Here is a 15,528-nt window from a genome sequence, read left to right on the forward strand (position 1 = left end):
TAACAAGCCCAACGGAAAATAAAATATCGGGTCTTGTGATAGTCAAGTAGATGAGACTACCCACAAGAGCACGATATGGCCGCGAATCAGGAAGAAGCTTGCCTTATCTTTATGTTGGGATCAAGAGGAGTAGACGATCTTTTACTTTGACTCATCCCAAATCTTCCAACTAATTTCTCCGCATAGCCTTTTTGATAAACTAGCACATCATCCTTCAAGGTCTCCACCTCCAAGCCAAGAAAGTGACTTAGCTCTCCCAAGTCCTTCATCTCTAAACGAATAGATAGCTCATCCCTTAGCTTTGCAACCTCAACATCATTGTTGCCGGTAACTATCATGTCGTCAACGTAAAGAAGCACAATAACAAGCAAGCCTTTGTCTTTCTTCACAAATAAACTAGAATCGGAGTTAGATGCAAAAATAACCAAAAAATTGCAAGTATTCGGCAATCTTACCATACCACGCCTTTGCAGCTTGCTTTAACCCATAAAGAGCTTTCTTGAGCTTTCAAACAAGAGTTGGATGATCACTTGAATTGCACCCCGGCGGTTGCTCCATGTAGATGTCTTTATCAATCTCACCATACAAAAATGCATTTTTCACATCAAGTTGAAACAATTTCCAACCATGACAAGCGGCCAATGAAATTACAACTTGAACGGAAGTCATCTTGGCAACAGGACTAAAGGTCTCCTCATAATCATCTCCATACTTTTGAGAGAACCCTCTAGCTACCAACTTTGCTTTGAATCTATCCACACTCCCATCCGCTTTCCGCTTCAATTTGTACACCCATTTACATGTAACCGGATTTACATCTTTAGGCTTAGGAGCAAGATCCCAAGTCTCATTTTTCATAAGTGCCTTCATCTCCTCATTCATAGCATCCTTCCATTCTCTCACCCCTTTTGCTTCATCAAAGCAAGAAGGCTCAATATCATCAAATGGACCGGAAAAAAAGCAAGAATAAGTGCTCACCATGTTTTCATCCCGATACCGTGCCGGCTTGACAATCTTTCTTTTTGATCTTCTAAGATGTGATGCACTATACTCCTCTTCATTAGTTTCTTCATTTTGCTCAGCTTCTTGAATGTGACATGCAACATCACTCCTCCTATCACCTTGCTCCCCCATCGGCAAAGAAGAGGAAGACCCAAATTCCATTGGAACATTTGGTGTCACCGGCAAGTTCATTGTTGCTTGAGGCTCAACCTCAACAAGGATGTGCTCACCTACACCCACATCATTAGTGGAGCCACCATCCAAAGCATAATAAGAAGAGACTTCATCAAACACAACATCTCTTGAAATAATGGACTTGTGAGTTGTAGGATCCATGCACTTCCAACCTTTCTTCCTTTCATCATACCCAATGAAAATACACTTCTTCGCCTTAGCATCCAACTTGGTTCTCCTTTCATCCAGCATATGCACATAGCAAATTGAACCAAAAATATTGAAATGCTTGACACTAGGCTTCACTCCAAACATCAACTCATAAGGAAACTTCATATTAATCGGACTAAGAGGCACTCGATTAATCACATAAGTTGCACATGCCATACCTTCCGCCCATAAGGCCTTGGGTAAGTTCTTTGCATGCAACCAACTTTTACAAGTTTCCACAAGATGCCTAATCTTCCTCTCCCGACTCCATTTTGTTGAAGCGTATAGGCACAAGTGAGATTCCTTTGTATACCATGATCACGACAAAATATAGAAAAGTCATCGGAAGTAAACTCCCCACCATTATCGGTTCTCAATCGCTTGATCTTCTTGTGAAGTACACCTTCAACGGTCTTCTTAAACTCAACAAACTTAGACAATGCATCGGATTTCTCCCTTATAAAATACACCCATGTGAATCTAGTAAAATCATCAACAAATAACAACATATAGAAGAAGCCGGAAAGTAAAGGTGTCCTATAAGGTCCCATTACATCACTATGGATAAGCTCGAATGGGGCCTTGCACCTTGAAAGAGACTTATCAAATGGAAGACGATGTGCCTTACCATATTGACAACCCTCACACACCTTTCTACTACCAAAGGAATTTAAATTTGGTAGCTCATTCACTAGATTCTTAATCACTATGACCTTCAATTTATCTATACTAATATGACCCAATCTAGCATGCCAAATTGAAGCGCCATCATTTATACCCATTTTATCAACATATAAGGTTGAAGCCGATAAAATAAATAAATCTTTAACTCTCTTACCGGTGTAGACAACATCCGCCTTCAAGCTTGAAATATTCCGAAGAAATTTCACCTCCTTAGGCCCGAACAAAACATAATTTCCCGCATCAACCGCATTTGCGACCGGAAAAAGATTCTTCTTCATATAGGGAACATGAAACACACTCTTAAGTGTAATAGGATCCTCATTTGCACCACCAATGGTAATGACCCCTTCTTTCTCTACCGGATGTATGTTGTTGTTCGCCGTGATGATAGCGTCATTGCCTTCATATTTTTGAAACTTTGAGAACTTAGATTCGTCACCGGTAAGATGATGCCCACAACCGGAATCAACAATCTAATCATCCTCAAAATTGATGGATGCCAAAGTACCCACCGTAGCAGTTTCGGCCACGAAACATCTACCCCAATCTTCTTCATTTTTTCGGTCATCAACATTTTCGGCTACATTACCATCCTTCAATTTCACACGGCAATTCTTTTGTATATGCCCAAGTTTACCACATCGGTAACACTAGATACCCTTTCGATTTCCATTACTCATAACGGATGATCCACCTTCCTCTCCACCTTTACTTGGAATATTTTTCTTCTCTTTATATTTGTTGGAAGGCTTCTTGTTGCTTGAAAATAATGCTTCTCATTCACTCCCGGATATTGAACAACCCGCCGTTTGTCTAGCTAAACACTCTTGTGAAGCAAGAAGATTCTCAAACTCCACCAAAGAAGGTTGCCGATCCCACCCTTGAATCGACGTAACATATTGAAGGTACTCTCTTTTCAACCCACGAATAATATGCCGCTTCATTTGCGCCTCCGAAATAGACTCTTCCGGATCCAATAGAGAAATCTCCGAACAGAGATTCTTAATCTTAAAAAAGAATTGAGAAATAGAGAGACTACCTTGTGAAGTATTTGCCAACTCATTCTCCAACATTTGTAGACGAGCCATATTTTTCTTGTTTAGCAATCCATCAAGGGTAATCCAAATCTCACCCGCCAATTTACACCCAATGATGTGCTCAAACAAGTCATGCGAAATAAACCGCTTCAAAAGAAATTCGGCCTTAGCATTCTTCATCCTCCATGCCTTCAACACATCACCATTTTCTTGTGTATCTTCCGGAGCCACATTTGCATCTCAACAAACAACATCCCATAAATCTTCTCCCACAAAATAAGACTCCATACATGTTCTCCATATCTTGTAATTTGATTGATTTAGCAACTCAATGCCGAGTCCACTAACCCTTCCACTCATATCCATATTCAAAGCACCAATTGAACTTCTTCACTAAGGAAATCTAGACATGCACCTACTACCATCCTTGTGGCTCTGATACCATATAGAGAAAGACGGATTTCACAACACCGGAAAATCCTCTTCTCAAATAGTGAAACCAAAGTTTACACTAGCCCAAGAACAACAACTAAAGTAGAAGAAGAACAATGCCCAAAAAAGTTGTGCTTCAATATATGAGAGAACAACAAAACATACAAGATAAAGAACACAAAAAAGAAGAAAGCTTCAATAGGAAAGCTTGCACACAAGAGAGCTTCAATGGAGCTTCAATGGAGGTCTAGGTTGTGGAGAATCTCTACCAAAATGAAGTTAATGAGAATAGGCTTAGTCAAGGAAAGTAAAGAGAAAATAGCTTAGGTAAGTGGTAGTGGGTATGGGAAAGTGGTGTCATTAATGCTTAGAGAAGTGGTGGGTTTGGAGTTCCAAGTAAGGGTTTGAGTTTGAAATAAGGAAAAGATGGAGCAAACATGTGTGGCTCACACATATGCAAGCTAGGCAAAACGACCAAGATGCCCATGGACACAAAAGTACATATTTGCCATCCCTACAATACTCAAAATAAAAATAAAATAAAACTACCCAAAAAATACACTTTAAAAATTAACACCTTTAACCGGTTAGTAATTAAAGTGTGCCAGATAACTCTCTCTCTCTCTCTCTCTCTCTCTCTCTCTCTCTCTCTCTCTCTCTCTCTCTCTCTGAACACAACTCCCAACAGCTAAATGCTTTAGGAGGGATTCTAAAGTAATAGGAACCCTTGTAGAAAAGGGCTACAAGGGTGGCACCATTGGATTATTTACGCTGATACATTTAGTCCATCGACAAAGCCTATATTTCTTCTAGTGTAGATTGCTAATTGTGTTAAGAACAGAAGAGTTAGAGTAGACTGTTGGAATTTTTTAAAATAGAGTATTTTTGAAAAAAAATTAAACTGAAAAGTCATTTTAAAATGGGTGTTTTTCAAAGTAGTGTAGAATGGCTTTTCGGAAGAGTAAAAGTTTAGTCTCACATGAAAAAGTAAGAAGAATAGAGAGGGTTTACTAAGTATCCCTCCATACACACAAGCATGCACACTCATACAAACAAGTGAGACAAACACAAATGCACAGATACACACAAAGCCCATATAGATCATTGGAGTATGAATCAAAGACATAGTTCAACCCAATCTCATGACAAGGAATATCATCCAACGAGAGCAGAGTTTGATGCATGAAAGACTAACAGATTAACGGTTAGGATCATTGAACAAGTGAGCCCCATCGTCAGGGATATAGATTTTGGGAAATGATATATTCACCCCTTGTTCACTCGGGACAGCCCCCTACTAGTTTAAAAGAGTAGTCATAGACTCATAATCAGAACTCATAAATAGTTAAATAACCTAGAGGTGGGGCTGTCCCAGGTAAAATAAGTGGCGAATAAATCACTTCTTAAGATTTTATATTACAATGGGGCTGTCGGAAAGTACACGTGAAATGACCATTATAACCAAAGCCTCTAAAAACCATTTTTTTTCTTTGATGGGCAAGATGGACTAAATTCGTCATTTAACAATCATATATGAGGATACAACCGTCCTTTTGACAATAGTCGGGGTTAAATAAAGGGAGATGATATTTACACCCCCTGCACATCCCCTTATGACCTGATCTGACGTGAAATATGAGCAACTTTATGTCAAATCACGTTATCAGGGGTGTGCAAGTACTGCAGAGGGGGTGGAAAATATCATCACCCTAAATAAAGCTATAGTTTCCGTTTCTGATGGGCCCACTAGAGGCTCAATTCAATGCAAGAAAAAAAGAAAAGAAGCACGAAACGTTACCACTCTTGATATTTGATCCAATTATAAATTAATATCTTCAACCCTAAACTGGCTTGTATTACTAAAACATATATTGTGATAGCCATTTGAATTTCGCTTCTCATTGCAACAAGCACTAAGGACAATAAGCTTATCAGACAGTTACAGTGTTTCCTTTACTAGAGAGAAGCAAACGTTCCTTTATTAGACAGAAACAAATGCACTAGGAGGGAATCAACGGCCTCCAGAGAGGATTGAATCTCCAATTGATGACGAGTGTCCACACGACTTGTCCGTCGAAGAAGGATATGACATGGCAAAAGCATCAAAACCTTCATTGTGCCCCATTTCTAGAAAATTAGCTCTGAAATTATTTGATGAAAGATCGGGTAGAGGAACATCGCCATCGAGAAACTGCATGACTTGCCTCATGCTTGGCCTAGTGCCAGATACCGGATGCGAGCAGAGCAATCCAAGCTTCAGCACCAACTCAATTTCCTCCACTACGTAACCATTTCCCAAATTAGGATCACATGCCTCTAAAATTATCCCTCTTCTCCAACATTCTGACACCCAATCAACAAGAACCAGTTCTTCGGCAGATGCCTGTGGATGTATGGGTCTCCTTCCACAAGCAACCTCGAGCATAAAGGCTCCAAAGGAATACACGTCGGTGCTTGTCGTTGCCTTGCCACTTCTGCTCAACTCTGGTGCCATATAACCCAGAGTTCCGACAACATGAGTGGTATGAGGATCAGTTCCATGGTCATACAATCTCGACAGACCAAAATCGCCCAATCTTCCGTTGAACTCATGATCTAGTAAAACATTGCTCGCTTTGATGTCTCTATGGATGACAACCTGCTCCCATTCTTCATGCAAGTAATAGAGCCCGGAAGCTACTCCTTTGATAATTCGAAATCTTTGATCCCATGTTAGAACTGACATGGGTTGATCAAAGAGTAAGTTGTCAAGACTTCCATTAGGCATGAAATCATATACCAACAGGAGCTCTCCTTTACGCCGGCAATAGCCGAGTAGCTGTACCAAGTTCCGGTGCCGGAGCCTTCCATTGCTGATGATCTCTGCAACAAACTCCCTCATCCCTTGCCTTGATTCATGAGAAACTCTCTTCACAGCAACTTCAACTTTAGAGGAAGGTAACACACCTCTGTAAACTCTACCGAAACCTCCGATCCCCAGAAGCTCTGTGTCTCTGAAGCCCTTGGTGGCTATGAATAGATCCTTGTATGAGAACCTTTGTGGCCCATATTCCCGCTCCCAATCCTCGAGTATCTCTGCGAACTTGATCTTCCTTCTGACAACAAGTAGAACACTGGTGACGATCACTAACATGAAAACTGTAGTAATTGTGGGCAACCCAACTGTCAATACTTCTGATTTCTTTTTGGGACCTCTCCGAGGAAGTTTAGGAAGGCCTGAAAGATCAAGGTCTTTAGCTTTCCCATTCATCCGAAAGCTCCATCCCAGAACATAATGTTGAGATAGAACTGTTCCCGTCGCTGAAGAAAAACCCACATACATATCTTCTAACACAACCGATGAAAGATTAACCATAGAAGACAAGAGTGGGCGAGTGGGTTTAGGTGTCCGGACAGGATATATTGTTACATCAAGTTTCATATCAATACCACTGTACTCTACCCAAACATGCATGGGTTCTCCGCTTATAAGGCTCAAATTTTTTATCCCACCATTTTCATTTGCATAATAAGCTGCATGAGTGGAGTTATTCGAATTTAAGCTGTTGATATCAATTCCCACATGGTTCTCGTCAATATCCCCAAATTCGATGTTCTGGGTAGTATCAAGCTCAACAGCAAGAACATGATTAGAAGGATTTCCCTTGTTGGTATCATTGAAGAGGCCTAGAAATTGGCTAGGTAGAGCTGTGGGGAGCTCTCTTTTGGGGGCAATGACAAAGGACATTCCCTGGCCCCTTGAATAAGGATACGGGGAGAAAATTGCAAAGACAAAAGTAGTAGAAAAGGAGTAAACAATACCGTTGGTAGAATTCCTGAATTGAAGGGGAATGTGGTGGAAGGCATGACCCTTGTGTTGCTGTGTACTGTTGGTTAGCTGCAAGAGGCCGTTGAGTGTGATTCTGGCCATGCCGTCTAAGCTCAGGTTGGCTTTGTGGAATCCATTGAAGGTGAAACAATCATCTTTGGAAGCTGCAAGTTTGATTAGAAGCAGCAGTAAAATCTTCGTAAACATGGCTCAGATCGAGGTAGAGAATTAAAAGGCCTTTGATATAGGGTAATGACCTACGAAAAGTTTATACTGTATTCTTTTTTAATAGAATCAAAGTATCTTCTAGGCACAAGAGAACGGAAATCATGTGGGGACAACCTACCAAGAGCAGACTTTTCCACACTCCTTGGAAAGAGACTTAATCACTGGTTGATGATGACTTAATTTCTGAAATTTAATTCATTGAACTAGTTTTGATCAAATTTCTATATTCCGACAATTTAATTCAAAGATAGCATTACGATCAAGTCCTCAATGACGGCTTCGACACTGAGACTTTGAAACTGAACCTTGAACACTCCCTCATGATTAAGACTTGGGACAGAAATTTCGTTTATCTAGAAGCAAGGAGTGGGCTCAGCTCCTCCAGAAAATCCCCATTTCCTAAATGGGTGTCTTTATCAAAAATTGGGCGTCAATTTTTTAAAAGCTTGAATGGAGTGCCATTATCAAAATTTAGATGTAGCCTTGTGGGGTGTTGTTATTTAGACTTTTACAGTTTACTGATATTTTCTTAGTACAATTTCTAAGATTAGTTTTCTTATTTTGGAAATTGAGAAATTTGAGAGTGAAGGTGGTTTTGGGGAAAAAAAAGTTTGAAAAGCTTTAATTCCACCTAAATAAGGAAGATTTAAGGCAAATCGTTTGGGGTATTTCATTAGGGTGAGGACACTTGAACGGTAAGATTGCGAGTCACAATTTCTTTTAGTGAGAAGTATTGCTGTTGGAGTTGGGAATTTATTTTGATAGAAGGGAAGGAGGTGAATTAGGAGGTCAATTAATTAGGAATAGAGAACTGAATTTTCTTCCTATAAATATGGGACAAGTGTGCGTGTGAGATGGAGGAGGATTTTAGAAAATTCCTTAGTCGGTTTCACAATTAGAGCCAAATAAATAGAGAGCTTTGTTTGGAAAGAGGTACTAACGGCTGAGATTACAATCAGATGGATGTGAAAGGTCATTAACAAGCCATTCTTTAGGAATTTTTAGTATAAACAAATGGGTGGTTTAATTAGAAACCTAATTCAAAGCTATGAGTCCAACTCAATTAGAACTGCCATTTCAACAAGATTGCGTGACGCGTGGGACTAGCTAGTAGAAAACGTCAGTTCATTCTTATCTTCTTTTAATTTGTTTTATCACAAGTATCAAGTTTAGCTAGAAGCTATTTGGTATGAATGAAAGTGTGAAATGTGCCTCGTTGCAAGACAATTTTGAGGTTTTGGTTAAAGCCTTCTTTATTTGAGCTATCATATATATATATATAAAGGAATTCTTTATTTGGAATTAACATATCTCCAAATAACATGCTATACAATAGAAAAGTAAGGGAGGATCTGGAAATTCCTTTTTTGGCATCAGGGTCTCGTTTTGGTTAGGAACCAAAAAGGGAGAAGCACTTATAGTCGGTGGATGTCTGCACATTAATTGAGAAGAGAGATTTGTTCCTAAGGTAACTTCAACTTGTATAAGAAACCAGTCCTCGTATTTTGCTGTTGGGATGGCATATTAGGGATAGTGTAGAAAGCCTTTGGAAGGGATGATCGATCCCTTGGCTTCATCTTCCATTGGAGTCATGTTTATTTTTGTAAATAAAGCTTTACTGGAAAGGGAGATGGAGGTAGTGAGATAGAGTTTTGGTGAGAACATCCCCTTGCTTTCCATATTGCCGAAAGCAAGATTTTTTGATCTGAGGGCAGCAACTATCCTTGTGAACTCGCCCTCATCTTTCACTATCGTAGGAGCTGATGCCATGAGATTGATTCAGGGAAAGTCATCACACTGTTTGCTTCAAGACAGCCCTAGACACTCAAATTCGTGTGGACTTGGAGAGCGTAGATCGCGATTCAAGGTCATCGATCTTCATGACAAGTTCGCGGGAAAACATTTGACATAGAGGTACGTAATAACGTACTACTTTGGATTATTGTTTGTGTACCTTCGATTTGTACCTATACAGTTTCAGTTATCGCTTGGGTCTAGCATGCTATTCTTATTATCCAATATACCATTTGATTTCAGTTCCGTTATGATATTGTTTTGATATGGACTCTTAGGCTTTGTACTGATATTGATTACTTTGATTTTTGCCTTTGCCATGATATTATTGAGTTTACCTATAAAGTGAACTTTTGAAACCTTTATGGAACCCTTTTGCTGAGCTTTGATGCTCATCCTTATCAACTCTTCGATACCATCAGTTTGGACTCATATGGCTTTTGTTACTGCCATTGCTTTGGTTATTCTAGTTTGTTACGAACCTTCGATATGACACCTGAACCTTTGGAAAAATATCTGTTTTAGACTCTGGACTTTGGATCCGTTATCTGGACCTTTGGAACTATTTGTTATGGACTTTGGATTTACCTTCTGTTTCTGGACACTTTGGTGGAGGCTTGGGTTATTTCTGGACCCTGCCATATGGGGGTAATACAATTGGCAACTCTGGAGCCACCGTGGGGGTAGTACACTGGAACTTCTGGCCCGTCAGTGGGATCAATCGTTGTCCCTGTTGACTTGTCTCTGAACTTTGAGGAACTAGTTCCGCCACCGTGGACACCGTGGGTGGTCGGTGTCAGCAATAACACGCTTTTTGGACCCATCGGCAGTCAGGGTGAAAATAACTTGCTTTTTGGACTAAGCCGGTGATCTCGAAGTGGAGTTTGCATTCTGAACTTTGAATTTCGAACACCCTTTGGCAATGACTATTGTTCTAATATTTTGGACACCATTTTTGGCTTTGGTTTCTATTATGATTCTGGCTTTGACTTCTGTTTTGATACTAGCTTTGATTACTGTTTAGTTTCAATTGCACCTCGATTCAGTATTGTGTTTTGACATACTCTTTTGATTATCATTATACCCACTCTTTCTATTTGTGACTTCAGTATTCAGTTCTGACAGTTTGCCCGTTATTGAGCCTTGGCATGCTTAGACCTACACTTAAAGTAGTGCTTTTTATGTACTGTGCTTTTCAGCTGACTGTGGTTTATAACATTTTCAGATTCAAATCCTCGTGAGGCGAACAAGGAAGTCGAGGCTTAACCTTGGAGATCTTTTAGTTTGATTTGGTCAGTCAGACAGTGAGTATTATGTGAACCTTGTAAAGGACGTTGCTAAATTTCTTTAAGTTTAGCTTATTTTATGCTTGGATGTGATATTATTCTGCTAGCCTTGTATACTTGTAGAGCTTGCTTTGCAGGTATACGGCGTTGTCATGTCCTACGCCCATGGTGGGTTTTGGGGCGTGACAAGAGTTCTTGAAAAGTAGAAAATATTGCATTTGGTTGCATATATGTAAATCACTACAATAAAACTGGGCTTTCCCTACCGACTTTAGTTATGTCCGTACGGAGTAGTTTAAAATCCGTAGGGAAATACACCATATCCGTACGAGTGTTATTTTATCCGTAGGGATGTAGTTATTACCTACGGGCAACGTAGTAACCCTTGATCAAGAGCTTCTTTTGGAGTACAAACAGGACAACTACGAGCTAGGAGATGCTTGATCATGTGACCCAGTGACTGCTACAATTCGTAGATATTGTAGTAATCCTTGATCAAGAGCTTCACCGTCAGTCTACGACAGAATAGGTTGGTAATCCCTGTTGTAAATATGTTGGTAGTGCGATTGACCCTCTGTCAATCATAGAATGGGTTTATTATTCCCTCTTGTAAATATATGTTGGCCGTGTCGGCTTCCTTTGCAACTTCCGAGTTTTTTATATATTTGTATACAATGTTGTAGAGAAATGGATTCTATAATTGTGAAAAAATTGAAATTATAGATACTGTGTGTAGAATGTACATGTACAATAAGTCACAGGGAATTATTTTTTAGTGGATTTAAAAAAAATATAGAAAAGGCTATCCCTACAGAACTACCCATAGACATGGCTTGCATTCCGTAGGGAAAGATTTTAAAGTAGGCGACAAAGGCCCCCTTTACCTATGGTTTTTTTTTTTATTCCGTGGATTATTTTGAAATTCCATAGAAAAAAGTAACTTTCCCGTATCGGCCATTTAAAAGACCCTTTTTTCGTACGTATTTATCCATGTCCTTAAGAAAAAATCAGTAGGGAATGTGATCTTTTCCCTATGCTATTAATTAACTTCCATAGGAAAAGTCTAGTTGTGCCCTTAATCCGTACATAAAGGTGGTCTTTTCCCTACAGAACTATATCAGCGCCTAATTTCAACAGTTTCTCATTCGTGATTTTGCCTCGATTTAACATTGTCGTTGTAGTCACCATCGTTGGAGATCATCTTTGTTCATAGCCCAAAAGTTACTCAACTTTCTCTCCTGGGATGGATCCACGCCAAAAATTTGGTTATTCGTGGATAATATATTCTTTTCTTCAGGTCAAGCTTTGCCCTTTTCCTAAAAAATGTTATTTTGTGTCGCTCTTTTTACCAACTCCAGACGATTGTGGTTTTAGTTTACTCGAGGAGCAGGGTTGGATTCATCATTGGAGTGCTTAACTGTGTTTGGTTGCGGGTTGGGAAAAATTAGGTGTCAACAAGAGGGCTCTTAGGACTGGGTTGTATGACGGAATTTTCTTCATAATAGCCAAGGCAGATGCAAACAATTTGTGTATCCTATCTTTGGCCCCATTACTAGTTTTGCATTCTTGTGCTAATACAAAATCATCGCTAGCTCATATTGCTATAGGCAAAAACCACTAAGATTGTGCAGTTTGTTATTAACTATAAAGCACGGAACAAGTCCCGTGCTCTTCATGTCTTATTTTCGTCATCATTCCTCCGACTTACTTTTTATGTATCAAATCTTATTCATTTGTCTTGATTTTAGTATCATTAGAAAAGATTTTTGATGACCTATCTAATGAGCCAAAGATACGCGATCTAGACTTGATTTGAGAAAGTTATAGGCAAATAGTTATAAACAAAAAAATAAAAGAAGTCACTAGATTTTAGGGCATACACTCTAACATCTAGGCGATGTGGGAATGCACAGAATAGATAGAATAGTGGGTCTATGGTTTATCACTTATCAGGTAGTTTGTGACCGCAAAGTGAGTCTACAATCACGAACTAACCCTAGTTTTTAGGTTTGCAGTGCCAATTGGCTCTTTGACTGGAATTTGTTTTAAATTTGATATTTTTGGGTTTTTGAGGTATTTAAATGTGGGTTTTGTTTGGGTAAACTATAGATTGCGAGGTTTCACCTAAATTCCTTGCGTTCGGAGTCTACAAAGGCCTTCAGTCTACACATTCAAGAGTTGCTTTTCATCGAAGTGGTTACAACAAACTATTGTTACTCTAGGCTAGGCTGGGCAAAAAAGGGCCCAACTTCATGAAAGCGAATGGGCAGACAGTCCATGCACAAGAATGGGAGTCCACAATGTCACCTATTGCCGACGACCTATTCAAGCAAGATATCGTCTAATTCTTCCCAAGAATATGTCGCATCACCCTTTCTTTAGTGACACTAAATTCCTAGTCGAGTTTTTTTTTTTTTTGGCTGAAAAGTTTTTTGATAGGTAAGCTAGGGTTTGGCGGAGACTCCTATCGGTTTATCAAAATGTGTAAAGCATTACAATCAATGAAAACAACATTAACCCTATCACAAGAATAGGGATACAAACCAAGAGAGCAAATTCAAGACCTAGCCTTACAAACAATATCTAAGGGAAAAGTGAAAACACAAGAGATCTCAAGAACCACTTTAACCCCTAATGTTTCAAAACGTTTCTCATCCTCTTACTCAACTTCCTAGATCTCTGGCTCTTCCTCAGATTATGGTGGCCTGGTTGAGGAATGGGAAAGTACTTATTTCTACTCACCTCCTGCCAGACTTCATTTTCTTGGCGTGGGTCTCCTTTTGCTTGGTCAACATCCAATAGTTTTGGGTCAAGATCTTCTCCATCTAGAGGGTTGTTCTTAGTGAGAGAATGACCAGTTTCAGATTGATATGAATCATCCATGTCTTCATCATCTCAAATTGAAGAATTCAGGCTAGCAAAACTATTTTTCAAGTTAAATTCTTTGTTTTGCTTTTGCTCCGAATTCTCATCCTCAATCTCCTGAATTTGATTAGCTTTGATGGTATCTTCAGTCATTGACTTGTCACTAACCTTGCTAGTGGAAGGGGTAGTTTCTTGGATAGTCTTACTATTTGTGAATGAGCTCCATTTTAATTTTTCTTTTCTTTCTTGAGGTTTGGTGTTGGTGGATAGATGGAAAGCTTCTCTAGAATGGTTGAAATCTTTGCAAAAGGAGCATGAGCTTCGTCTCCAGTCATATTCGATTCTCTGACTAGCAAGGTTATAGAATCCAGAAGCTCACACCCAGCGTCTATTTCCACACATAGACGAGCATAGCTCAGTCTCCTAGCGAGTCCATGTATAACGGAATACCAAGGCCACTTGCTATTCAGCTGAGACAAGAAATTTTTGTCTGAAATTCTTCGAACAATCGGGGTGTTGCCTATTGTGGTTGAAGATGACCAGTCTAGCGGTTGTCTTGATCGACCCCTTTAACTTGCACTAGGGATTGACAGTGGGAAAAGTCAAAAGGATGTACTTCGATGATAGACCTTCGGCTTGGAGTTAAATGGATAGACCTTTTTATCCTTTTCCCTTTCCACTTTTTTCGATCCTATGTGGGGGGTTTGCCTACGTATGTGACTAGGTGGGACCCACCCTAGTATTGGACAGGTTTAAAGGGCCTACCTAACATGTTCTATCATGTCATGTGTTCGAGTTACTAAAGGGGTGACTTGTGGAGTAGACTACCTGGAAAGGGCTACTGGTAAAAAAAGGTAGAGTGAAAGCCCTTAGAGTGAAGTTAACCACAAAGTGGGTTCCTGCATAATGGTGACTTGCGGACCTGTAGAAAGTGCTACATGAATGAAGGCCAGAGTGAAAGCCCCCATAAACTGAGTTGCCGAGGATAGTGGATGCAAAAGCATGGTGTAATGATAAAGTCCAAAGTAGGGTCTGCATAGTTGGGGGGACTAGGTGGGACCTGACGAGGGTAAAAACAACAGTCTGATAGCTCACTGCCATGTGGCCAAGGATACCTAGGTAATTCCCCTAGATGAGTGGGGAGCCCTAGGAAAGACAGGGCCCAATCGAATTCCGCCACCTATCCGAGGCAATTGGGTAATTACGCTAGATGGAAATTACCAACCACCCCAAGGTAGCCAAACACTATATATAGCAAGTAAAGGTTCAAATGTACATGACAATTCTCAAAATTTATTGTTCTTGCTGATTTCTCCTTATTTGTTGTTGTCACTGACTTAAGCATCAGAGGGCCTTACTGGTGAACCATCTGCGAGTCGATATTCTAACTATTTTCTCGTGCACGCTGTCCGATGTCATGCCCCTAACCGTAAACATACCACTACACGTGACAGCGCCGCATACCTGCAAGCTACCTCACGGATATGCAGGACAAAAGTACACCAGAATAATCCACAAGGTAGAAATACTTTATTTTATTCCATCAACTACTAGTCCGCTAACAAACCAACTGAAATCCAAAAGGACAAATAATAATAATAATGTTGTTCTCACAACTAAACCCAAATAGAGTAACCAATTATTACAGAGTTCTCAAAGTACTCATGAAAAGATAATAATGGAAATAAAACTAATCCAACGATATCAACGGCGCTCGATCTTCGAGCTCACGGCTACGATCCCAGCTAACTCTCAGGATTTACAAGATATTATCAACAGTCAGCTAACAGCCTTGTAACTTTATATGAGGATCCATGACGGATCCAGACATGCCACTAGATAAAAGAATCACAAGTAGAATGATAAACAAGTCAAATGATACGATAATCGTGATAGAGTAATGACTATATAAGTACCCAATGCCCAAATTACTCTTTCTCTCTCAAACAGAGCAAAGCAAGAACACAATGACAATTACACAACTCCTCTTGGGTATCCAAGTCATTGA

The 15,528-nt window shown here is 39.8% G+C and overlaps 1 long non-coding RNA gene and 1 pseudogene across 1 annotated transcript; one reads left to right on the forward strand and one right to left on the reverse strand.

The window, feature by feature from the left end:
* Positions 1-5,416: 5,416 nt before the first annotated feature.
* Positions 5,417-7,634, reverse strand: LOC143880071 (L-type lectin-domain containing receptor kinase SIT2 pseudogene; annotated as a pseudogene).
* A 1,012-nt stretch (positions 7,635-8,646) lies between these two features.
* LOC143878487 (uncharacterized) lies at positions 8,647-10,761 on the forward strand. The gene is made up of 2 exons (XR_013250984.1): positions 8,647-9,489; positions 10,595-10,761. It is a non-coding gene; the product is annotated as an uncharacterized LOC143878487 (long non-coding RNA).
* Positions 10,762-15,528: the final 4,767 nt, after the last annotated feature.

This window comes from Tasmannia lanceolata, unplaced genomic scaffold (genome assembly GCF_043159265.1).
Source record: "Tasmannia lanceolata isolate RefF3 unplaced genomic scaffold, GAP_Taslan_0.1 ptg000006l, whole genome shotgun sequence".
Classification (NCBI taxonomy): Eukaryota; Viridiplantae; Streptophyta; class Magnoliopsida; order Canellales; family Winteraceae; genus Tasmannia; species Tasmannia lanceolata.